The sequence below is a fragment of the Oreochromis niloticus genome, linkage group LG19, assembly GCF_001858045.2.
Source record: "Oreochromis niloticus isolate F11D_XX linkage group LG19, O_niloticus_UMD_NMBU, whole genome shotgun sequence".
NCBI classification, from domain to species: Eukaryota; Metazoa; Chordata; class Actinopteri; order Cichliformes; family Cichlidae; genus Oreochromis; species Oreochromis niloticus.
The window spans coordinates 16,618,593-16,644,437 of record NC_031983.2 but is presented as its reverse complement, the minus strand read 5'-3'; the positions used below and the strand labels follow the sequence as shown (position 1 = coordinate 16,644,437).

General features: G+C 37.5%; 1 protein-coding gene across 2 annotated transcripts in view; it reads left to right on the top strand.

Annotated features, from left to right (window-relative positions):
• Nucleotides 1–25,845, top strand: part of stxbp6 (syntaxin binding protein 6 (amisyn)) — a 67,240-nt gene that overhangs the window by 20,021 nt on the left and 21,374 nt on the right. The gene's annotated exons all lie outside the window — the stretch shown is intronic.

The window sequence follows — 25,845 nt, the reverse complement described above, 5'->3', positions numbered from 1 at the left end:
GGGCTCTTTGTTTAGGACAGAGTGTGCTAACACGTAAAGCAGATAGGAGATGGGAAACAAGGCACCGTGCAGGGTTTTTTCTTCTTTTGGAGGGAGGAGGTTCACTGTACCCTGCAAGCTTAGAGAATACATTTGACTGCTGCAGTTTATTTTTGCTGTTTCTGAATGTTGTGGCAGTGTTGGTGGCCCAAACACGCCAGAGATGAGGTGATGTGGCCAGAGGAGGTAATTATTTGTGTAGAGAACCACACAACACGTGTTTTTGGCATCGTGTGCCCTGACCATATGTATTAGCTCTCTAACACAGCAAAGATGTCAGTGCAATTTCCTGTGTACATGGAAAAAGTCATCTTCATGGTGTTCTCAGCTTTTGTTTTGTGCAAACAAAGCTTGTACCCCACATCCTTCCTCTCATCTGTACAGTGTGAAATGAAGGGAGAAAGGCAGAACGGAGGAAAAAAGAAGAGCTGTAACACAGGAGTGAGCTTGCCTTCATAAAAGTCAACCATCCATATAATTAGCTGATGTGCTGTTTTTGTTCAAATCTGAGCTTTCACAATTATTAATAATCAACTTTAGTTACTGAATGAAATTGACTTTCCAACAAGTTTATGTGGCCAAAACCTCCATCTGAAGATACTGAAAATAGAAATGGCTCAAAGAGAGAAAAATACTTTTACGGCCTGTATCTGGTCTGAATAATAAGGGTTGTTTCAGTACATTTTCATTACACAGCATACCGACACTCTTTGATTACTAAAAAGTCTGCCAGTGCGTTATGATTCCGGGTATTTCACGAAGCTATGTTTCTCAATCTGTCACACCAATTTGTAGGTAATAACAACCCTCCTTTGGGGTAAGGAGTTGCCAGATCAAATGAAAAAGAAGCCAAGCACTATCAGTGATGAGAAGAATTGATCTTATGGAAATGTGTTATTTATTTTAAAAAACCCTTTTCATAGACGGATCAGTTCATGATTCTTTAATATCTGCCCCCACTAAAGATGTGTAATGTAATGCATTACAATCTGTCATGTAATCGGGTTTAGAATAAGAGAAGGCAACCAGGAAATAAGCTGCTCCCGTTTTGTTTTTAATAAAGCCTGACCAATAAATCTGCCAGGTCCACATCAGTTCATTGCCGTTATATTGGTGTCAGCCTGCACAGTATATCATCCAATAAACTGACGTGAAATTGAAGTAGAGGAAAATCTTTTTTTCTATGATGGAATGTGTAAAGAAAATTCAGATAAAGGCATCATGTGTGTCTTTTCTTTAGGCCTTCAACCTCTTATCCCTCATCATTAGCATTTCTTTTTCCTTCTTTTAAAATTATTTGACTAGAGTCGACTTGGACTTAACATCACAACAATGAAATCAAAGTCAATTTTCTTGACTGCTTGATTTCTAACAACTCTTTTCTATCAGCTTGTACCGTTTCTTGCATCGGGACATGTCCTTCAAGAAGATTGCTTTTTCAGTTCAGGAATGGTCTATTCTTCAAGCACTAATGGACCAAGCAGGAGATTGTTACTAGCCTTGACAGTTATAGACTAGTATTGTTTTCACCTTTTGAGTCCTACTGTAATGGAAGCCATCACAATGAGTACTGTGGATGGATTTATATAACCTTCTTCTATAGACACGCTTGTCATGATATATATTTATTTTTTTGCACGTGTGTAATTAACATGAACGACTTCACTTATTAACTTGGGATGAAATGGCATCTCTTTAGTTTACTTCATGTTTACTTTGGGGTGATAAACAGTAGTTTCTTAGATATAGTGGCTGAATGTTAAATCAGAGTCGCTGTAATTGCCAAGAAGGCCTTGAATTAACAGATCATATTAGTAAAGAACTTGTGGTTTTATCTTCAGGGACTCACTTGTATATAACAAGAACAGGACAGTGAACCACACACTTCTCTGCAGGGGATCTCTGCTGTTAAATCCATGGTTGCTTGATTCTGTACAGTTCCACCTGTTCTTTGTTGGATAAAAGTCATCATACATGGACGTAGTAAAGTCACTGTTGGCTGAATGCTACACTATTATCCTGGCTTTGTGCCTTCTCTAAAGTTTATCATGTGTTTGGCTGCAAACTTTGGCACATCTGCAAAAAGTATCTAGTCGTATAAAAACATATGCACATAATGCTGCCAGATGGCATATTTTAGAACTGTGGGTGTAGTTAAGCTGCTTTTGAGTTCAGTGATGTTCTTCGATACATTTTCAAAATTAGTCATTGATCATCCTTTTTTAAATGAAGCAAATTGTTCTATTTTATCCAAAAGATGTCTTATGTATTTTTTTCTGTGTTTGAACCTTTAATGGAAATCAACATTCCCTGAAATTCTTGGCAGCAGACAAAAGCTTGACACCTACAAAGTTTGTTGACTAAAACAAATTTCAGTGGTGATAAATGACAGCTCTGGGAGTGGATGGGTCTCCTGTGTGTAAATTTACAGATGCAGCCAGTAAATCTTTTAGTCAAGAGCTCCTATGTGACTCTGTGTTGATGCTGCCTGAAATGCATGTCATTGTTAATAATAAGAAAAGGAGGAGTATTTAGGGCTTCAGCTTAGACTGGGAGAGGAACAGACCAGGGAGAGCAGAGGATAGTGAGACGCAGATGATGGGGAGAAAAAGGGAGTGAAAGATCTCAGGGGTCCTGATCTCTGATAGTGTTTACTGGAAAGAATGAGGGTTTGAAATGGAAAGTAAAGCTGAAAAGTTGTTACTGTTGTTATGAGCTTGAGCTATGAGCTTTTTTTAAATGTGGTTTTTTTGGGGGTGTGTGTGTGGGTGGGGTGGGGTGGGGTGGGGGTTCTCTATGGCTTTAGTATCTGCAAAAAAAAAAGAGATGCTCTGCTAGGTTGAGATCAGGTGACCGACTTGGCTGTTGAATATAAGTTTTTTATCTAGAGAAACTTTTAGTTTGCTTTTGCAGTGGCGTCAGTTTTGCAGCCGTCACACTATCAATAAACACTAGTGGCTCAGTTCTACTGGCCATACATTCCCATGCTATATTATTGGCTCGGTCATTTTAGACAGATGATGTGGTATGGTTTGGATCCGTCTAAAGAGTTAGGGTTTTTTTTTTTCTCCCTAAACTCTGCATCCTCTAATTGGTGTTTCCCTGCCCAAGTATAATCTGGTTTTCCTGTTTCTGGGTGCAGACAGTGGTTTAGACCTTGTTGTAAAGTGTGTTTACATTCATGAAGGCAAGGATCTCTTGATTGTGTACTTTATAGATGTTGGGATAGATGTTGGGATGGTGTCTTTTTTTGTTTGTTTGTTTTTTCCCTTCTTCTTTCCTCTTTTAAACCAACTATGCAATCATCCACTTTAGTTGTCTTCTGTGGTCTTTCTGGCCTTTCAGTGTTGCTGAGCTTGCCAGTGCATTCCTTCCTTTAAAGATTGTTGATTTGGCCACTTCTGAAGTTTTTGTTATCTCTGCGTAAGGTTTGTTTTGTTTCAGCCTAATGATGACTCTTGTGCTGACATCTCTTTGGCTCTCATACTGAAAGTTCCACTTAAGGATACAAAATCAAGTTAAGCACTTGGAATAAACTGCAGATCTTTTATTTGCTTAATTTGTGATGTAATCCAATGTGAAGAGGCCTCACTCTGCTGTTAACCTGCTTTTGAGTCAGTTGTTGTGTTACTTTGGAGTACTGAAAATTTGGGACTGTGTATAAAATCAACCGTAATTACCAAACAGTCAATGTAATACTTTCCTTAAATCCTCGAGTTAAAGCTGAGAGTGTTCAATCAAAACCTGATTGTTTAATTTAAACTCCACTGTAGTGGCTCACAGAGACAAAATGGCAAAACTTGTACTTGTAATTGCCCGAAGACTTATGGATCTAATTGCAGATGGCTTAATTATTTCCTTGCCACAGTTGATCCTTGAGTTGTGCTTGTAGGATTCTTTGTGATTGTTTCACTTTGTCTGACTTAAAACTTCAATAAGCTGGTGATATCTTAGCATACTTAAGGTCATATAAATTGAAGTGTATTATCTGAAATTGGATGTGTCCTCTAGCATATTGTTATCTGTGGTGTCATGGTTTTGAGGCAGTTAAGAGACTCATTTGTTCTACTTCCTCCTGCTGCTCATGTATGTCTTCCCTTCATTTACAATTCCTTTGATGGTCAGAATAATTGCATAAATAAAACATCTGTCTGTGCCAAATGGGCTGATCAATTTGTGGATGTCTGCTTGTACTTTAACCTTGTGTGCACACAGAATGAAATGCATCCAATCTTCAGGGTGTCCAGTATTTTCTTTTAATTCCACCACCAGTTTGTAAACTTGCTCCAGAGACAGATAATGAGGCAACATCACGAAAAAGTTCTTAGTACTTTTTTTTTATTTAGTTATATTTGCACAGTATAGGATATACAATTTTCTTTATATTCGACTTTTACTATTCCATTTCTGAGGCATCTCTTGTCATCTTTACATAACCTTTTAAGTGGATGGGGAGTTAATAAAGCTTAAAGCATGCTGTATTCGAGCTAGCACTACAGACAAATACACACACATAAAGAGCTGTAAGAATGAAATTGCCATGCGATAACCCCGGGGGACTCGTCTGCCTGGCTGAAAAACCTTAACAAGAAGCATGATATTTCTTTTCTGCTTCAGCAGGCCCTTTCTCTGGAGCTGTCCAATTATCTTTTGTTTAAATGTCTTTATTGTATAGCAGTTAATGCAAGTGTGTGTGTGTGTGTGTGTGTGTGTGTGTGTGTGTGTATTTAAATTGTGTAAGAAATTAGCAAAGTTTAGGATTTCTGAAAAATAAATGAAACTGGCTTATCAATGAGACATTAGTATTAAGCGTCTGGCAAGCAAAGATATTTTTAGTTTATTTTCATTGCGGCATAATAATACTGTTGTATTTTACAGTTCAGATCACGTGTGAAAATACAGCTCACCTCTCTCAAAACTAAGACTACCTTAACAAATGTGATTTAAAAGCTTCTACTGTTATTTAAAAACGGTAAATAAACCCATTAGTTATATTTTTTGGCTGTTATTATCAAATTAATGCAATCACAAGATGAGTCCCAGATGTACTGCTGACCCCTTAATGACCACAAGAAGTGCTGTTGAACTCATTAATTTTCCGTCTTTCTTAATCTGTTCTAACTATATGATTGCCATAATTAATAGACAACGTTTTAATAGCCCACACCTAACTCTGTTTAACTGGGCAAATGTCATAGTAAACAGTAACACCCACACATCTCTTTGCTTTGTTTTTAGTCCTACTGCTTCTGTGCTGGACTTTCCCTGTTGGTGCGACTCATGCAGCTCTTCCACACACGACTTTTGAGAAAATTAGTAACACAAAGTTTGAGCAAATGGGATTATTTCATATCCAGTCTCATGAGATCAGCTGTTGAATCATTAACCTTAGCAAGCCATATGCTGACTTTAGTTGGGTTAGTGGCATCTAACCTAGAAGCATAATGTGCAGCCTGATGAGAACTAAATCACTCTACAAGCTTTTTCTTTGTTTTTTTTCCCCCATAAGAGCTTCAGAATAGATTTAAAACAAAACAAATATATATACTGCAACATATTGTGAATATGCCAGAATCTTAAAACACACTATAATACAATTTTTTTTTCTTTTTTTTGCTTTCGAGCATTTGAATGGGAATTAGAATTTAAATGGAAACCCCATAAGCAGATCTTTCCTAATTTCACAGAACATATAAAAGCTTCTTTGTCTGCTGCGGTCAACACAGATGGATGATGAATGAATCTGCATTTTTTTGGTATGGCAGATTTGTTATTTTTTGTACCTCCTGACAAAATGCTCACAGGGATTTGTCTCCTGATTTTGAGCCAGGGATCTTCACATGTTGGGTTTCTTTTAATCTTTGTAGAGCCTGTGACATAACTCACACAAGTGCAAAAGGTTGTTCCTGTTTTGTGCATGGCACCTAATGTTTTAATTACTAGGGCTGCAACTAACTATTATTCTTTTTTTGTAGTTTGCCAGTTTTTCTTTGATTAGTCGATGATTATTTCAATAACTCTTATGTCCACTTCCTATGGGAAAACCTCCTGTTCTAGTCTGCCCACCTGTAAATATCACCCTGTTTCTCGTCAAATGGAAATGATGACCCAGGAAAAATTTGAGCTGCATGAGCCTCTTTACAGGACTAACTCATCTATATGCCGGTGCCTAATACTAGTTAAACAGAACAAAGCAGAGGCTCTGAAAAAGATCTTGCATCATCCATGAGAAGTTTCTGGCAGGCAAGCTAACTTAACTCTCTAAAACTGTTTGTGCACTGCAGTAGTTGTTGTCGTAGAAGGAAAGCTCCACTTTACACAGTCTGCATATAACTGTTTTATTCTGTGAAATGCTTTCACATTTTTTTAAGTCTCTTTCTCCATTTTCTGCCATCCTCCTGTTTTGTCGTTTGCGCTGCTTTTCTTCTTCATTAGTATTGAGTGAAGTCTTGGCAGACACTATAGGCAATACTCCCCCCATAGTTTCCTATAGTTACAAAAGCACATTTCCGGGGTTTTAGAATAGGACGTGTCGAGAATAAAATTCTGTGTCGATGAAGTTTCATAGTTGACGATATCACTTATGGTGACAAGTTGTTGCAGCCCTTTTAATGACCTTGTGATCACAGCCTGGTCTTTAATGTATCAGCCTCTAGAGAAACAAGTAAAATCCTGGGACTTCTATTTTTTTCACTCTTTGTTGTATCTTTTCTTTTTTTTTTCCCAGAGGCCGATATGTTTATCTCAAGATGTTCCATTTCTTTGTACATTCCCTCCTATCCATTCTGGTAGTTTTGGCCAGGAATTTGCTGACATCTGTGAATCTCTGACTGATATTGAGACTTTGAGACATACAAAAACTGCAGTGAAAAAGTAGCCAGAAAATGAATAGGCGGAATCAATTCTACTGAGCAGGCCTATGACAATGGTTACAATGTGATGTGTGGTTAAATTTCACATTTCATGTTAAGTTATGGTGTAGGGTCTCAGAAGAGTTTGCTTTACCTAAGACTTAGATTTAACACAGAAGTATAAATCCTATGTTAGGCGAATGCATTGCCCCCACTACAACTATGAAAAAATAAAATGCTGCTATCAGCATCTTCTTCTTCTTTTTTTTTTCCCCCCCCAAACTGTCTGCTGTAAAAATATGTTCTCATTGCTCATGGAGAAGAACTGGCTTGTTAACCTTCTGTAAGTGATTGAGGCAGGGACTGAAAATTATTGATTAGTTCTTTTTGCAGAAAAGCCCTTTCAGCTCTCACAGTAAATATTTGGTTGGCTCTCTCCAACCAGCCCTGAGTTTAGAGAACAATGCATACAGCATATGCTGAATAATGCTTTGGGAAAGCAAATATTTAACATTCAGTCTCCGTCACTACCTCTACACATAAATAAATAGACTTAAGTAGAACTGCTGAGCCATTCATTCCATCTCTGTGAACTGTAATCGTTGTCTCAAGTTTTACCTTTCCATTTCCTTTCTTTTTTGTCTTCTTTTTTTGGGGGGGGGTCCCTGATAATTTAAAAGAATCCTATCCATAAATTAAGAATTTCAAAATTAATCTACATCATCTGTTTTGTATTCTTTTGTAGGTTGCACTCTTCTACAACCTTACAAAGCTGTATCTCTGCAGATATGCTGCTTCTCTATACTCTTACTTTGTGCTCCTTTTAATATCTCCTCAGTGCATGCACAATTTTAAGGGGAGTGAGGATAGTTTAACACAGTACATGCAGACATATAGTGATATGTTACAAATTGTGAATGGATGGAATAATAATCCACATATCTCTACCACAACTCTACTCATTATTCTACTTGTCTTTTGATGTATTCTAATTATTATTTTTTATCCCGTACTCTGCAGAAATATTCCGTACTTTGATATGCTCAGCATGTGGTGAGCCATAGCTGTCTTAGAAGGAGCAAAGAAAGTTTAAATACCTATAGAAGGGAAAGCTTTTCTGTGAAAAGCTGGAATAATGCATAGCACAGTTGATACCATCAGATGTAATGAATTCAGAGGCGAATTTGATTCCATGGTCATACGCTTGCTGAGCCTGATGATTCTTACATAATTTTAAAGCTGCTAAGTATTGATTTTGAAGTGAGGCACGTGGATTTGCTGAGCCAGTACATTTAGAGTTAACTCTATCAATCTCTTTAAAGGGAGAATGGATTTATCTTTGGCCCCTAAATGGAAAAGAATTTTGCCTTTTAAGCACATCCGATTGTAGCTACAGTCTTTGAGAAGATGCAAGGTTGAATTTGGAACTATGTCGGTATTATGTATTTTTAGCCTTTGCTGCAAGTTTTCGGTATGTAATAAGTAATTGCACCACATTATATTTACAATAACGAAGCACTATTTCAATCAACAAATTTTATTTTGAACATGCTTTGCTAGGGAGGTTAACATGGAGAATGATTGGTACTTCCTGAGTAATGTGTGCTTAAGGCTAATTCTACATGAGCCAGCTTTAGCTCTTAACAGTGTGCAGTGCTTATGGCGGTGATTGGGACAGTATCCAAAACAGTCTCCTAGAAATTCTAACTTAGTCTTTTTTTCTAATCCTTTAACTCTCAAAGGCCACAAATGAGCTGCAGACTGAGTGAGAGACTGTAAGCAGGAACAAATGCTGGAGAGAATGAGTGACGATACAGAGCAGTCATGCTATGCTAGATTCAAGCAGCAGAAGAGCATGGGATTCTGAAGTACTGCAGGTCGCCAGAGGTTTTGTGCACATTTTATATCCATTGTGTTTCTAATGCTGGAGTATTTGGGCGTTGGTACTATGTTTATTTGCTTGTTTATGAGTCTATCCTTGCGAGTTCATTGCAGTCAGCCCATTAGATGTGGATCAGCTTTGATGCAAATAGACAGCACTGAATCTACTAAGCTTGAGTAATTGGACCTTGTGGGGAACATCAGACCCACTTCTGGAAAATGTACACACTCATTACAGCACAATCACACTCATGTAAATGCACTGCTTCCCATAATATCACTCTTTGTAACGGTTATCAGACAAAAGGCAGCCTCTTTTGAGATTAGAATAATGGCTTTTTTGGACAAGCATTTTCCCTTTTGCAATTGCAGATGACACAGAAATGTCAAGGTCATTGAGATTGCTTTGATACATGCTTAGGGAGTGCCATGTTGTCACAGAAGGTGAGCAGGACATAGTCAAGTTCCTCCACTAACTTTCAACTTATTTAAACATTTTATAATATTAGAATTTTTATACAAGGGCTGCACAGTTATGGCCAAAATAAATGCGATTGTGATTATTCAGTGATTTGATGGTAAAAAAGTTACACAAACATTACACTGCTCTCACATCCACATGAATCCAGATGGAATGCGATTGGTTGGTTATTTCAGTGCATTTTTGTGAGCTGTGCAGCTCTATACAGTGTGCAGGCTCGGTTTTGTGGACATTTGAGTTGATCTTAGGCGATTCAAGTTATTTGGCCTGTATTCATTCATCTTTATTCAATTTGTGCTGTGTTTTCAGGCAGTTGAATTAAGTTAGCTGTGTTTCTTTTGTAGCGCTGATTTCTTCTTGGTTAATGTCCCTTCTGCTAAATCTGCTGTATTTCCAACAGAACATTCTCCACTTTGAGGACCTATCTCTGTGGCTTCTGCTCTGCTGCACATTTGAGTTTTGTCTGCTTTTTAATACAGTATTACTTGTCCAGGCCAGTCCAGGAAACTTGGTGAAGCGTCATGGTGAAGGAAGCCGCTGGGATTGACTCATGCAGGCGTGTTGTTGGGTGGTGATTTAGGAAGTGCTTGAATCACTTTTGCTTTTATTTTCAGTATCACTCAATCGTGTTAATTTAATTGTGGGAAACCAAGATTTTGATCAAGATTAAAATTTGATTAATTCTACAGCTCGGCTTTGTATTATATATTCCATTCACCTCCATCATAATGGATAGATCATTATTTACTGGGAAGTAATTAACTAACTATTTAACATAGACGAGAGCTAGGTCAACTTCAGTTTCAACAGCTATTTTAGTAAATTATATTTTTGTGTATTCATTGTTCCATGTAGTATTGCTCTGAATGTGTCTCTCTATTATGCAGAGGCAAAGTCAAAAGCAAAAAATATGCAAAAGGTTTCAGAAGCCTTTGTTATTACTGTGTATTAGTGTCAGAATAATTGTGGTGGGTGCATAGATGCATTTAGTTTCTTAGACCCATCTGTTTAGCCACAATTTCCTTTTCTAATTCTGACTTCCAATGTTAGCCCCATAATGTTTTAATCCACTCTGTTGGATCTGTAATGCTGAGTTTTTATTTCATTGGCGAATTCTAATTACATTTGAAAGTTTGAAAATAAGCTTTTAAAAAATGTTAGCATTAATCTCATATGAAGTTGGGGTTACAAACTTGAAGCATATAAAGGAAAACACCTTTTTTATGCTCTCTCCTCCTCATAACTAGCACGCTTTACTGTGTCTAACATGCTCATTTTTGTCTTGCTGCTTTTGAACAAGAATGCTCTACAATCAAGGCATTTCATGGTGGTCGTGAAATGACTGAAATGTAGAGTTGCCAAAGAAAAGCATGAAATTGGAATTTGGCCTTTTCTGATAAACTTATCAGAGTTGCAAAATGAAATGGAAAATATAATCGAAACTAGGCTGTTAGTTTTCTTTTCTGTGATTATATCTAACAAAAAGGCAGAACACCTCTGGGACATTATGACACAAAGCTGGTTTTCTGTTTTTGTACATGACAATTCACAGTTTTATTTCCAAGAAACAGTGAGGGTTTCTTTTTAACTGCTGAAAGGGAGTTTACTTTGCATTACTCCATCTTCCCATGCAAGCCATACTCTAACTGAACAAGCGAGGGTAAAAGGAGATGGCTAACCCTCCTCGTGTCTTTGATCACGTCATATTCAGTTTTCCTTTTCTGTGATGGCTCTTTGATCGTCTCCTTTACTCTCCCCACCCATACCCTGACATCTTTTTTTATTTCTATATCTTTGACCTTCTTCTTGCATTCCACATCTGTTGGCCTTCATCTCTCGTTTATCCTTCATTCAGAACTTTCTCACTGTGTTACTGAGGAAAATTACAAGTCTTGATGTAAAGCAAAAACAGGCTTCCCTTAGAAGCACAGTTAGACCACCTGTTAACTTTTGATGAATCACAGATGCATGTTTATAACATGTTTAACACTTGAATTAACTTTATGAAATGGTTTAATTCTCTAGTCTATGATTAATAGAAGGGGTTATAATACATTTAAATTGCTGAAGTCATTACTGAAGATGCAGAGGTTATAGGGCATGCAAAGTAACTGTCAGAAAAGCTATTGTAGATTTGCTGTAGTACACCCTTGCACCACTAGTTGAAGACTAGCTATTAAATGATATGGAGAACTCTTGCAATACTCAAACTGCATCTTGATTTCTGGAGAGATTTACACGTTTTTAAAAATTCATCTTGGCAGGCTTTAGACTGTACTCTTCTAACTAAAGTGCAGTAAGTTGGGTACAGTCAGCATCCTCTGAGCAACGACTAGCCCATGAAGTTGTAGCAATGAGCGTATTTTAGGTGTAACAGTATATAGAAGGTACACTGGGTAAGCTAAGAAGTTTTTTTGTTTTGTTTTTTTTTAAAGGTAACAAGCTTCCAAGTGCATCAGTGTAATGTTGAAGGTTGTTTGACTGAAGTTGCATCTCCACTTCAGCCAAGCAGTTGGTTATGGGTGAAAACGGCTCTCTTTCTTAGCTCCTAGTTAAATAAACTGGCTGCAGTGAACCCTGTGAGCTCCATCTCCTTGTCTTGCTTTTGTTATTGTAAGCAAAAGCTGGTATGTACATGATATTGATTTATTCTATGTTGAAATGATGAGAGACTCAGAACCTAGCAGTGCACGCTTGCCTATATTTGTATGATTTCTTGGTGTGAAACTGTATCAACTGAATAACTACTATTGAGGAACAGAGCCTCATGACCAAAGCAATACAACAGCTTCCACTATGATATTGGTTTTCCATTATAATGAGACATTGAATCCAGCTTGGTATGTGTATAGCTTCTGCCATTAGCAGACACTGCCAAAATAACAAAAATAGAAGAAAAAATTAGCATGCTCTGCTGCTAATGTGGAAAGCTGAATATTTGATTTCTAGAGCCAAAAAATATACATTTCTGTTACAACAGGGTAAAGAAGGAAAAAGTTTCTCTGTGCCTGGTTCTGCTTACCAGTCACAGGTTTATTAAAACCTTAGCCTAAAGCTGTGAAAATTCCTTGCATTTCTATATTGTGATGGCCTGCTGTAGGGAAATATCTGAGACATGCTCATCCCAAAGTTGGAGCTTGGTGCCACCATATCCAACTATACTAATACTGAACACTGGCCTTACTCCAATTATAGATTCTGCCAACAAAATTGAAGCAAAACTACCGACCAGTTTCAGAAATGCTTAAAATGCTTAAAAAAGTATTTCACATCAAACGTTAGGTATACAGTATTTGCTTTTTATTTTGTGTGCAAGATTTATGATTGATGCTAAAATGTTGGTTTGACCTGAGGTGCTAGTTTATGTGTCTGTTACACTTGGAGCTCTCAGTTCTGCTTTGGCTTGGCTGCCAGTTGCATGTCAATGAAAGCTTATAGGTCTAGTGTGGAGACAGTTAATGTAAACCAGAGATTTGTTTAAAGAGTTGGCATCTGACCTTGTGCTGCTATTTATTGCAAGCCAGCGTTTGCAGTAAACAAACTGACACTGAAACAGTATCCTGTAAATAGGCAATTTTTTCAGTACTAAAGTATGTGAAAATGTTTAAAATATGCAGCTTAAACAATGTAGGACTGCAACAATTCATCGAGTAATTTGATTCTAAAAGCTTTGCAACACAAATGCTTGTTTAACACATGGCTCGCCATGGAAACACAAGCCAATACAAACGTATTTAGGAGCAGCGTGTGAATAAAAAGTCTGGCAACATTAGGCCCACTCACGCTGATAACTCAACAGCAGCAGTGACCATGACACTAGCACAGTTCAACTTGGAGTTGGTTTACGAACACATAGCAAAGAGCGAAAAAGCGGCGCCGTTACTGAGAAGGTGAGCTCAGACTGAGTGATAGAAAACGTGTCGCTCATGTCCAAAACAACAGCGCTGTTCCTGTAATCACCAATAATATCTTTAGTGGGAAAAGCCTGGCTTCATCAAATCACCTGATCGACCAACTCTGATGTGAAGAAAAGCAAACTTTGTCGTGTGTTTGTGTGGTGACCACTCACAGGGTCAGTCCTCATTTGCCCCTTTATAATGTCTTAAGAGTTAGCCGGTCAAATCAATACACGTGAGAAGTTGGCTGCTGCAACAACAAAGGAGCCAAGCATTGCTCTGTTCTTGTATCATTACAAATGTGACACTATCACCTACCAATTAAGCTTTGTTTTTGTTTGCCTTTTCCCTGGAACATGAGACCTGATGAGGCATGTAAATGAACAAGTCTGTTGAGAAAGCAGTGAAAATTGGAAGGTAATGGTCTCTGTTTTCACCTTGCTTGGCTTCTGTTCTTTGATCGATTAGCTTTAGAATAACAAACAAAAGTTCCTGAATAAAGTGCCCATTAGCTGTTGTGCAATAAGCTGACTATTTTCTCAAATTGATTTTTTTTTTTAACATCCAGGATTTTTGACAGCAACCAAAATGATTTGTAAATAATATTGTAGCGCTCTCAGATGATCTTCAGCTCCAGACACTGAATGATGATGGCAGATTTGCATCAAGACGTTTAAGCCACTGTCAGTAAAATCAGTGCATATGTATAATGGCTTTGCAGCTCCATAAATATAGTTCATTATTCATTTATTTTAATGACTAATACAGACTAAGTGGTTTTGAGTGATAGACATAGGCAGTGATAGGCAGTATAAGACCTGCACCACCTTGCAATCTTAACCTTTAAGAAGATTCACAGACACAACTTTATTATTCTCAGAAACATATTTTTCATTCACAAACATTAAGGATCAATTTGATTCCTAGCATTATTGTTAAAACCCCCCATATTTATTTGTAGCCTGATTTTATCAGCTGTTTTGATTTGTTGTTATCATTGTTTATAATGACTATAAAATAAGAATTCAAAAAGTAAGAGACGAGAGAACCACCCTTTAATGTTATAAGTGCTAACGTTACATAGGTTTTCCACTTGAGTGCACTTCCAATGCTGGCAGCTCGTGTTTGGAAAGCCACAGATGCAACAGCTAGCTGACCCGAGCATAATCAGACATGCTGTAAATGAGTAAAAAACAATTATTATACATAACAAATGTTAGGAAAATCTGTTTGTTTCATTGTTTTGTGTGTCTGAAAGTGGAAAAAATTGCTATCTGGTTTATTAGAATATATATTATTATTATTATTATTATTATTATTATTATTATTATTGGTTTTTATTTCTTGAGTTTTCATGGGGTAATGCCATTACTGTTTCGGCTATGATTTTTGTTGTCAAAATGTTACATAGTGATGGCCTATGCTATTCACTGTCTATATTAAGTAAAAACATTCACTTTAGCTTCAAATAATACCACACATTCAAATATTATATATTATTTATCTGTTATTTGTGCAATTGGAGCCCATTTTTCACTCACTTTTGAACACTGGTGTAGCATTTTCCCCTATTATCCACCCAGTTATTACATGTAAAAAACATGCAGCTTAAAAAGGTAATGTAGATTACAGTTACGTCAAATGAAAATGAGCTGACTTGAAAATTAGTGGAAATTCTTAATCAGCACAAATTTTTTATTTTGTGTATGTGACATACCTACAGTAGCTTCATTGCGAAGTTAAACTTGTAACAGCCTTCATTTGAATGCTGCTCCTTTTGTCTTGATTTCACTGATATAAAGAAAGGTATTGCTTGTTTGTCACTGACGGCTAAATTGGTGACAGTGTTGGACTTCATTGCATCTCTAATTCAGCAGCTGGAGGGGAACTCCAGCTTTATGAATGCTTTCATTTATATGATTGTCTTTTGCAGTGTTTTATTGTGGAAATAAATATTGCAATAACACTTAAACAGGCAATACAGTTTTGTCTTCTTGGGATTTCAATGTTTATGCAGCAGAACACCGGTAAGAGATCTTAATAAAACTAATGACACACTTACCCTGAAAGCTCAAGTATCTAATTTGACAATATAGTTCACTCTCTTAAAGATTAGTGGGAGAGGAGCCTGATCTATTATACAGTTTCCATTTGCACTGTGACTCATTACCGTATTATAATCTAAGGAATTCACAGGGTATAACCAAATGATGTTAAGCAGTGAATAATACCACTGTTTCAGTTGTCTGAATAAATACAGTATAATGTAGTATTAGTTCCCATTTCATGAAAATGCTTTTTGATTGTGTCTGTGTTTTTCTTAGTAATTCAGTAAAGCAAACACATTTACATTTTTGAGATGGCCTCTGTGGAACTTGGCTAAACCTACCCATATATGCTTACAGAATGAATGATTTGTAATGTATTTTAAGTTCAAACACAAAAAGAACAAGGTGTTCAATATGAGGTTTATTGTATATACAGTTCTTTATGTAACATCTTAAAAAACAACTACAGAAGTAGAAATTGTTCGAAACACGCTTTCCTGAACATTGAAAATGCTTTATCCTTCCAAGAAGAAACGTCCAACTTTAGAGCAGAAACAAACAAATAAAAGAGCCTGGTACAAAATAATCTGAATTACAGCATCTGGCTCAAATCTATACTTTGGGTTGACTTCACAGTCCACAATGTCCATCTTTTATGTACAGTATATGGAACAGACATGTCATCTTGTTCCAAAGGTTTTTTTTTTTTTTTTTAAAGATCTTTTTATCAGTTTTGATTTCCTCCCATTTCGATGGACCCACTTCTTCAACTTTTTTTGGCTCTCCACTGCCCAGCTGTGTCAGGCCTTTCGGCCATCCCTTCTCTCACTGTGCTTACAGTGCAGATTTGACTACAGCATAGTGTGCCTGTGAGTGGCATGCATGTTAATTGTGATAATGAAGGTCACCCAGAGGAGCAGCTGGAGTCGCTCTCTGAATTTACAATACTCCCTGTAGGGAAGTCGCTGCCCGGTGTGAACCTCACCAGGATATCGAAAAACACCATATGCTCCCCACCCACCACCTCACACCTTTTCCAGGCCTGCCACTGAGAAATTCAATCACAGAGCCAAGAGCCTTTTGAGATATGTGTGATATTGTGAGCTCTACTGTCCAGACTTGCATCAATTGAAACAGAACAAATTGAACTAAAATGAGCTCTAGAAAGCTTGCCCTAGTCAAAGTTGCAGTCATTCAATTTAATCATGATTTTGCCAAGTAGGAATAGAAATTAATCAAAGAAACGCCACCTTGAAATCAAGCTGCAGGAGATGTGGCAGAAATGATCTCAGCATTTAATTTGTACCTAGCAAACACAATCAAAATAGCTCAGAGTAATCCAGATTGGACACCTGCAGCAAACAAGTTAATATTGATGTTGGTGGAGCTCGATACAGACTCATTCGTACTGACATTCTTGCCATAATCACTGTTTTTGATGTGGATCCAAGCATGTGGGAGGTTTTTTTTGTTGTTGTTTTTCTTTACTACTTTTCATTTATTTTCTCTGGTGGGAGAATCCTCTCTGTATATGATGGAAAAAATCCTGGGATGAATCTCACTTTAACTTTGTTTGCCAGTTTGTTTTCTCAGATCCAAAAGTAGGAAAGAATACTTTAGTATGCACACAATGAGTATGCAATATTGAGATAATTCAAAAGATTTTACTTCATAAACCAATACCCCCCCAACATTGTACTAATATTCAAATAACAATGGATATACTAGCTGGTATATCAGCTGCATTGAAACAGATTTTACTTTTTCTTCCCAGCAAGGGGAAAGATCAATGTTTGTCATGAAAAGAAAAGTGTAATAAAATGCATGGATGTAATAATGTTAATGACTTGTAATAAGAATATTATTATACATTCTTTGGATTTGCCTTCTGTTTAAATCTATAAATGGTTGTTTCATTAAAACAGTATTTGCTTAACATGAGAGATTTGGTATACTAATAATATATAGTGAGATATCTTCTGTGCATCACGTTTTCATTGCATGTGCTAAGGCCAACACCAGGCAGTTAGACAACTTGAAGTTTAGTGCTTGTCATGCTTCAAAGGTTAAACAGGATATGGACTGGCACTTTGGCATCTCTGGCCTGGTGACAGCACACAGTCTTCTGTTCAGACTTCCTTTGTCAGCCCTGGGAGGTCTTTGCTGTGGTATTTCACATTAAGGGCATGGCATAGCACACCTGCAGGCTCCCTGACAATGCTGTATCAATACACACTGTGTTAGTTGTGGGATGCCAAGCTGACACACATAAAATCAGAAGAATATGCACATTTGTTAGGTATCACATATATTTCTTAAGTAGAATGTGAGAACACCTGAGGTTATTTTAAAGACATTTTTCTTTTTCATTTTTAGTTGTTAGTATTATAAGATTCTTTTTTTTCCTGCACGACTCCATGCTAAACATGGAAGGAATGATCTCATACTTTAATACTAATCTCACAACCCCCAGCTGTTTTCCTACTGCATGGAACATCATTCATGGGAAGACCAGATGGAAAGCCATTGACTGCGGAAACAAATGAAACTTTTTCCTGCATGCTCACGCAATCTGTGCCCTTCAGTAACACCGTTTACATGTGTGGGTGTTTGTGACAAACCCTCCTCCTCCCCCCCCGGTTCATATTCACTGTGTCCTTTCACTCAGTGCTCTGGAGTGCAGCGTCAGCCTTTGCTCTACAACTGCTATTCAATTGGAGATGAGTTTCAGCTCAAGATGCGATACACTGTCATAGCACTCCGATTTACTCTAACAACCTGAGTCGTACTATGAAACTATCAGTTTAAATTAGAAGTGTGTTTGGTTTGAGACTGTGAGCAGGAGGGAAGCTGTTTTCTACGTTGTGTTTTTTTTTTTTTTTTGGCTTCAATTTAATCTTCAGGCTGATCCAGTTTCATTCTTTTTCCTGATACTGCATCAAAAGTTCAAGATGAATTGGAAGTCTAGTAAATGAGCCACTCAGGTGCCCCTAATGAGGTGTGGGACTGAAAGTCAAAATAAATATCCAGCGTGTGTCGTCAAGCCTAATGGATACTTAGTATTGATATGGTTTTCAGGTCTGCTGTTGTTGATAGTGTCCCAGTATATTCACTCTGTTGAGGGTCTCCGATTGATTGATTTGCAATGTCTTTATTACACTTGTGGTAAAACAGTATGCTGCTTGACTTGAATTTACTTTTTTTTTTTTAAATAACTCAGAGTACAGACTCCTTTACCTTGGTGTTTTCATTTTCTTTAGATTTACAACACGCTCCAGTTGAGCTGTGCACCTAATTTATTCTTTGGGTATATCTCATACAGATCTAGACTGTATTACAGAGCTGTGTGTCATGCTGAAACCTGGTTTAATGTATCACTGCACACATGTTCGCAGTGTACTGTTGTATGTGTTTATGTGGCCAGATCACCCTCTGTTTCCTCCCTTGACACCTCTGTTGTGAATCCTGCGTTATTAATCTTTTTCTCCACTCCTCCTTTCTTCCAGAGAACAGGGATGATGAATTTAAACGGAATGGAGGGAAAGCAATTAATTTTCCCACCCATGTAATTTGAATAAACTTTCACTTTTCAATTGACTTTAACTACAGAACAAATGGGCGAATTATTTTATCATTTTGAGACTCCTGTAGTTAATTGGCTATTTCCATTTTCAATTTGGTGGTCAGGTTTGGGGTCACTTAGAAAGGAACATTTATTTTTTTGTTTTTTGCATACCCGTTTCCAACAATGGTCCACAATTACTTGCAGTGAGGGCCTATATTTAATTGAAAAAAAAAAAAAGTACTTTGCAAACATTTGGGAACTGAGAGAAGCCGTTGTAGATCTGACAGAAAAATTCTTTCCCATATTTACTTGATATAGAATTTTAGCTGCTCAACAGTCTGGGGCCTCCTTTGTCATATTATTCTTTTCATAATGCACCAAATGTTTTCATTGGATGATGGATCTGGACTGGGAGACTATTTTAGCACGGGGATTCTTTATCAGTGGAGCCATGCTATTGGAAATTCTTTGCAATATGATGTTGAAAAGGGTTATTGCTATACTTTGCTTCTGAAATGCTGCTTCCGTAACATGCTCATTTTGTACACAATTGTGTTACTGATTAACTTCATTAGATGTTTTGATGCCACCATCCTAACTTTTCATTATAAATGACAATATGTTATCTGATTAATAATCATTTTTTAATGACTCTCAGCATACTGAATGTGTTACAATAACATGTTCCAAGCACTACAAACTGCGTGCTGACTGTAGCCATATCTTTTTATTGGAGACTAACTTCCTTTAAGTACTCTAAAAAACCAGAAGCTTTGATCCAATTACTTCTTTTGGACTGCTCGATCATGGCAATTTTTTTTCTTTGTTATTTGTTTTTAAATTTCAGCATCTTTAAACTTTATATTAAACAGGGACAATAAAAATTGTTGGAGGTGGAGGGCATGGGTGGGGGCACAGGGTTGTCTAGTCGGGGGTTAGGCACAGACGAGGGGATGTTTTTGATCATTAAGCTTGTCTCACAAGGTCAACCACCAGTTCCTGTCAGTCACAGTGTCCACCACCTGAGGTGTATTGGAGCATAAAGGCGTAATGGGGGCTGCCGCAGACTTGCACGCCATGGGAAACCAGTGTGAAAGCCATGGGGAGTGTGACATGGAGCTAGGCTCCCACAGAAACCTTGTTAAACTTGTTGACTTTCTCTAGATAAATCTCATCTCATCACCGCATAAGGTGAACTAAACAGTAAGTGAGTTTGGACTTTTAAGAGGGCCAAAAGCATGTGACTGTGAAGACAAAATTAATTCTTCTTTTCTTGGAGGCCAAAATCATAACTGAAAGTAAAATCTGAAAAATTAGGCAAACTTACTTTTGCCATTATGGAACAATAAAAATTGGCTGTAATGAATAAGAAAGAGAACAAGAAGCATGATTGAGCAATATTTTAAGAATATGTGACATAATAAAAAAAATACAATTTAAAAATGTAATTAAAATATTTAAAAGAATATGTACTACTCCGGGTTGCCTTAATTTAAAATTGCCATTTTAATAACTCACGGGCTTTGTTGTTGTCCCTTAGGAAGAATACATAATACAGCCTTCTGTTCTGTGCAAAGTGCATTATTTGCTAATTGTTTAGTTTCTTTAGCTGTGTCTATGACCTTCATCCTACTCTGATATTTAATTTGGGACAAAGTTCTTTATCACGAGTCTTCACGGTACCCGAATCAGTTTTGCTGTTTCAAAAATGTAGCTTTGTGTATAAAGTCTCTACAGCTCGTGTGTTGATGTTGCCCCAGCAGTTTGAAGCCAAGCTCTCATGTTGTCACCCTGCGCTGTTTTTAATCATAATGGATAATGGAGTAGTTGTGGTTACTACAATTTTCAAAATTCATCTATGGTATTCATGCAGTATAATAAGCCATACTAAAATATATTTGACAGTGAAAATATTACATGTAGATTTACATTTTCGACTTTGTGGACATGTACTGACCTTACTCTGTAAAACCTGTAGCCACACAATTAGCAAGGATCCTGTCTGCATCAGTACAAGCGAAATCTACACTCCTGACATATTGAACCACACAAATTCATGCACACACACACATATCCAGGTGTCACACCACATCCGGATTCACGTACAACTTGTAGATATGATTGTACATAAGATTTTTACTTTTGAACAAAAGCCTGCACACCCTTTTTAAACGGGAACATCAAACAGATGCCAATCCCTTTTTTGTGGTTAGCTTTAATCTTATAACAAGTAAACAGCGTATCAAAGGAGAAAGAAAATAACCTTGTGGCATTGTACTTGGCATACTTGTACTTTAGATAAAAAATCAGACAAAAATGGTCTTTTGAATGTTGTCTCTCTCTCTCTTTTTTCCCTTATAGCTTTTTTAAAAGTGTACGAACAGTGAACAGTATGAACAGGTATGAACAGTATGGGTTCTTGGATATTTGGAGGAAGTGCAATAATGTGTACCTCTGCTTTTCAATGTTGCATACAGTCAGTGCTTTACTAAACCTTGTCTAAAAGAGAACAGATGGGCCGGGAAATGAAATCTGGCAACAAGCTTGAAAAGCACTGTTTTGATTCATCATTTGATTTCACTTTTTAGTGCCAAAGGTAGAATACACTTGCTTGACTCACTCATATTTAATCCAAATCCAACTGTCATTTCAGCTGTGAACAACTTAAAATGAGCTGATGGACAATCACAGAATAGAAAGTCAGACTACCCAGACAAGTAGTAACTACTCTAGTATGTCTAAAGTCAGTGGATAAAATTATAGCAAGCTGGACGTAGGTTAAGAGGACGGTTTACATAATAAAACTGGTGGTTTTACAGCATTTCCTGACAAGGTGTCTCAGGATCATAAACAACATATTTGATTTCAGCTGAATGCACCATCCATCTGGGCTCACAACCCAGTTATTACTAAATAAAGAATTTTGTCAAATCTTGTTGAACCCAAGTTTGACACAAGATGTTTTTACTTTGAGCGCATCTTTTCCAGGGAAATCATTTTAGGTAATCCTGAAGAAGTAAGTGTGGAGGAATGTGCCTTGTTTTGACTGTTTGACATACCAGTTCTTGCTATTGTATGACGATATGCAGATTGGGTTGCGATGAGGTCTTTGCCTATTAATGTGCACCAGAAGGTTTGGCACATGCAACTCATTTCGTATGCGTTTGATCTTTTTCTACACAGAGATATGAGAATGTATTACAAAACCTGACGACTTTACTTTATGGTCTCCCTCACTCTCGCTGCGCACTTCTTACTTTTTCAGCAAAGTGGAATATAGATTTTTTTTTTTTTTTAATCCCGTAACATCGCCACTGTAGGTAAGGCCTCTTGTAATAAAATGTTTCCTTGTATCCCTGATGTCTGGCTCCAGAGGAATGTCTGCTATGTGGACTGGAGCCTAGCCTGAATAGCTGAGTCCTTGGAGCAGTGGGTGGTGGATGAGCTCAAGGGAATACAGACTCACAAGAGGCTTTGGTTTTCTCCCTGGATGTGTTCAGGAGCAGGAGAGAAGATGTAAAAGATAAATGCTATGATCTGTCGCTATGGAAAATAAAATGGGTTTTCTTTTACTTAATATTTTTTAATAATGTTTTTCTTTTGCAGTTCCTTCATTGGAAAGTAGTACACAGAAAGTACACTGATTTCCTGAAATTACTTCAGGAACAACATGTCATGCTCTTTGGTGCTCTTTTGCGATCATTTTGAAGCATCCTCTGTGCAGAAACAAGTGCATTCAAGGCATGGCAGCAAAATGCTCTCATAGCATAGCAAATGCACTGAATCTCCTCACTATAAGGCATAATTTCCCCAAAATGTGTCCATCTGCGTACGGGTTTCCATTTTTCTCCATCCACGCAGTGCTGATTAGTTGACAAATGGCTCAGTTACAGAGTTCACCAGGAATGGAAGAAGTGTGAAAAAAAATCAAAGATTAAAAATACAACTAGAAACGTACAGACAGTGGCTGCAGTGGAAACTGTTGATTTCACTTTAGGTTTTTGTATTTTTGATGCTGCCCCCATTGACGGCAAAGACACTGCAGGTAGGCGGGATGTCCATGAATGCATGGACTGCCTTTGCTCTACTGCCGGTCAAGCATAAAACAAGCAGGTCAAATGTTTGTTTTTGTTTCGTTTGTCACCTGCCTGTATATCTTTGCCTTAACAGAAAGAAAAACTGTCCTGCATTTTATGTGCAGGGAACTACATATATTACACACAGAAGATGATCAATTTCTGTAATCTTGCAAAGCAAAAGGGGAGTCTAAAGTTCAGCGATACTCATGAAAACGTCTTCAGTGGCTTTGATTTGAACTCAACTAAAGAAGTTTTGGTGCCTCTGAAGAGAGTTTGAGGTTTGAATAGCTGACACACGATTTGTCAAGCCTCCGGAATCCTTTTAATGTGTTGTCCTTGGGTGAGTGTTATAATTGGATGGATAACAGATGCGACTGCAGGCAAGAAGCATCCACAACAATGTGCGTTTTTAAAAAGCTCATTTGGCTTTGGAATTCTTAGCTTTAAATGAAAGAACAAGTTGACTTTCAGAAGCTCCTTCTAACAAGGACACTTGTTTTATTCCGAACATATTGTTTGAACATGATGGACGCACACATTTTTATATAAACGCTATCCATTTATTCTCTAGTTAACATTCAATTTAAGTAGACCTGAAAGTGGTGTACGGTTGTATTTTTTTCCCCCAATATAAATCCTGGTCTCCTGCTGTGTTAGACAGCAAGGGACCCAGCACTAGCAGATATTGATGTGCATCCAGGTCTATTCAGAGTTTTTATTCACAGAATTGGCATCATTGAGAATTAGTACATGTTATTACATTTCTGCTATTGTAACATCTCAAGCAATAAAATATATTTTCAGTCATACAAGTTGCTTTCTCACTTAAAACTGAATCTGTGTTGTCATTAAGGGTGTTATTGTAATACTATTGTCATGGGATGAACTGCTTTATTGTTTGTGCTATGTTAATCTAATGGTGTCTGCATCTGTTGTGCGAGAAACTTGTCACTGCTACGAGTCGAAAGCTAATCTGTATAGCCGATATTCATCATATGGACTCCCTTTTACTGTTGGTGCCTTGTCACTGCTAGGGCACCGTCATGACTGAGGAGAACTTGTAAACAGCACTGACTTTGTTTTCAAAACCATGAATAGACTATAGAGACCTTTGTTCCAGGCTGGTGTTGCCAGTCTAGCCTGTGCAGTGGTTCACTGGCGTGACAGCTTCTTTCTCGAGAGGAACACAGTGTGTTCCAACTCGAGCAAAGTGGGGGCAGCTTTAAAATAGACCTGTAATCATGGACCCAGATGGAGAAAAAAGTCTTAGACATGCCCTCAGACGACAGCTCTAATAACAAACGACAAAACTGAACCTGTTGACCAAACTGCTTAAATGTTTACCTTTCATTCTTGATACCAAGATAGGGGTTTCAAATACTGGACCATCCTCTAATCTGCAAATATAGATCTTCTTGTCATGAAATATGTAGTTCACATACACTCATGAGTCACTTTATTAGTCACAACTATTAACGGCTTGTTAATGCATTTTTAAGCTAATCACATGGGAGGAACTCTGTGAATTTGCATGGTCATGATGGACTGCTGAAGTACACACCATGCATTAAGATTGGGGAAAAGTGTAGAGAATGAAGTGAGAGGAGCCTGGTCAGAGAGCTTCAAGCTGATGGGCAATACCTGAAATAACTGGTCATTACAACCAAGGTATGCAAAAGACCATCTCTAAACAGACAACACATCAAACTCTGCAGCAGATAGGCTACAACAGCAGAATGTGGTCTGAATTGGAAATTCACATCATGAATGTGCAGCCAACAAGTCTGCAGCAACTGCATGATGCAGTCTTGTCAATATTGCCTAGAATCTTTTGGGAATGTTTCAAGCACTTCATTAAATCGCTGCCATGAAGAATTAACGAAGTTCTGAAGGCAGAAGGGGGAGAATGAGCAGGGTGTATTGTAATAGACAGCTCAAAGGTGAAATAAGCTAAACACCCAGCTGAAAAATGCCAAATGTTAATTGCTGAGATAAATGAAAAATGTAATGTGTTTAAACAGTAATAAACAAGTTTTGAACTTTTTCCCAATGTTTTTCTATTATAATCACGTGTTGCCTTGTTTAGTATATGATCTATCCCTTGAGAGCACTCTTGTGTTACAAACAGAAAAGCCCTAAGCCAAGCCAAACAAACTGCTGCACTGTATTTCTTTGTAGTCCAGTAATTAGCATCCATTAGCTTTTCCTACTGTGTCAATGATATTTAAATGGATTTGTAGATTCAAACTTGCACATGGACATCTAGAGTGTCTTTTTTTTTTTTCTGCCATATAAATGTAAATTGCTATGGCAACTGCATGTGCCACTGGAGTAAATAGACAATTGACTGCTGATGGAAAGAGCCTGATTTTTCAAGAGGTCTTTAGCCCACCTGTTTGAGATGGATGCTGCATCGGGTTTCTTTGAAGAAGGGAAACAAAGAAGTGAAATAATTAAAAACATCATGACATTGATATAACAACTATATAACAAGATGACTACAGCCTCTCAGTACAAAGTGAAGTAGACAGAATTTTGTTTATGGATGAAGCAGTGTGTCTCATCTAGCCACACTTTAGATTCTTGGTGGGTGAGTGATGAAACACTCCACTACAACACAGCGTTTCCCAGACTGTGCACATTATCTTCCATATCTGATGTGATCTTTTGTTATTCTCAGATTTTGAGCTTTCAACGCTTTGCTGTGCTGGGCCAAACTGTTGATGCTCTTCGTTATTTGTGGCCTTTGGCTGCACGCTTTTGATAAGTATCAGTGTTGACATGACGATGATGCTGTGTTTTTATAAGGGAAGGAAGGTTTTAATTTTATGCCTATGTGGGTGGCACTTCGTTGTCTGCTCTTTTCATTTTCTCCGGCTGTTTTAATGTTGTTAGTTTACCAAAATATTTCTGGATAACTCTGGATAACATTTGTTTTCATAGTACTCTATTTGATATTTCCAATAATGCCGATATGCAATCAGTAATGCACACAATTATTGCAT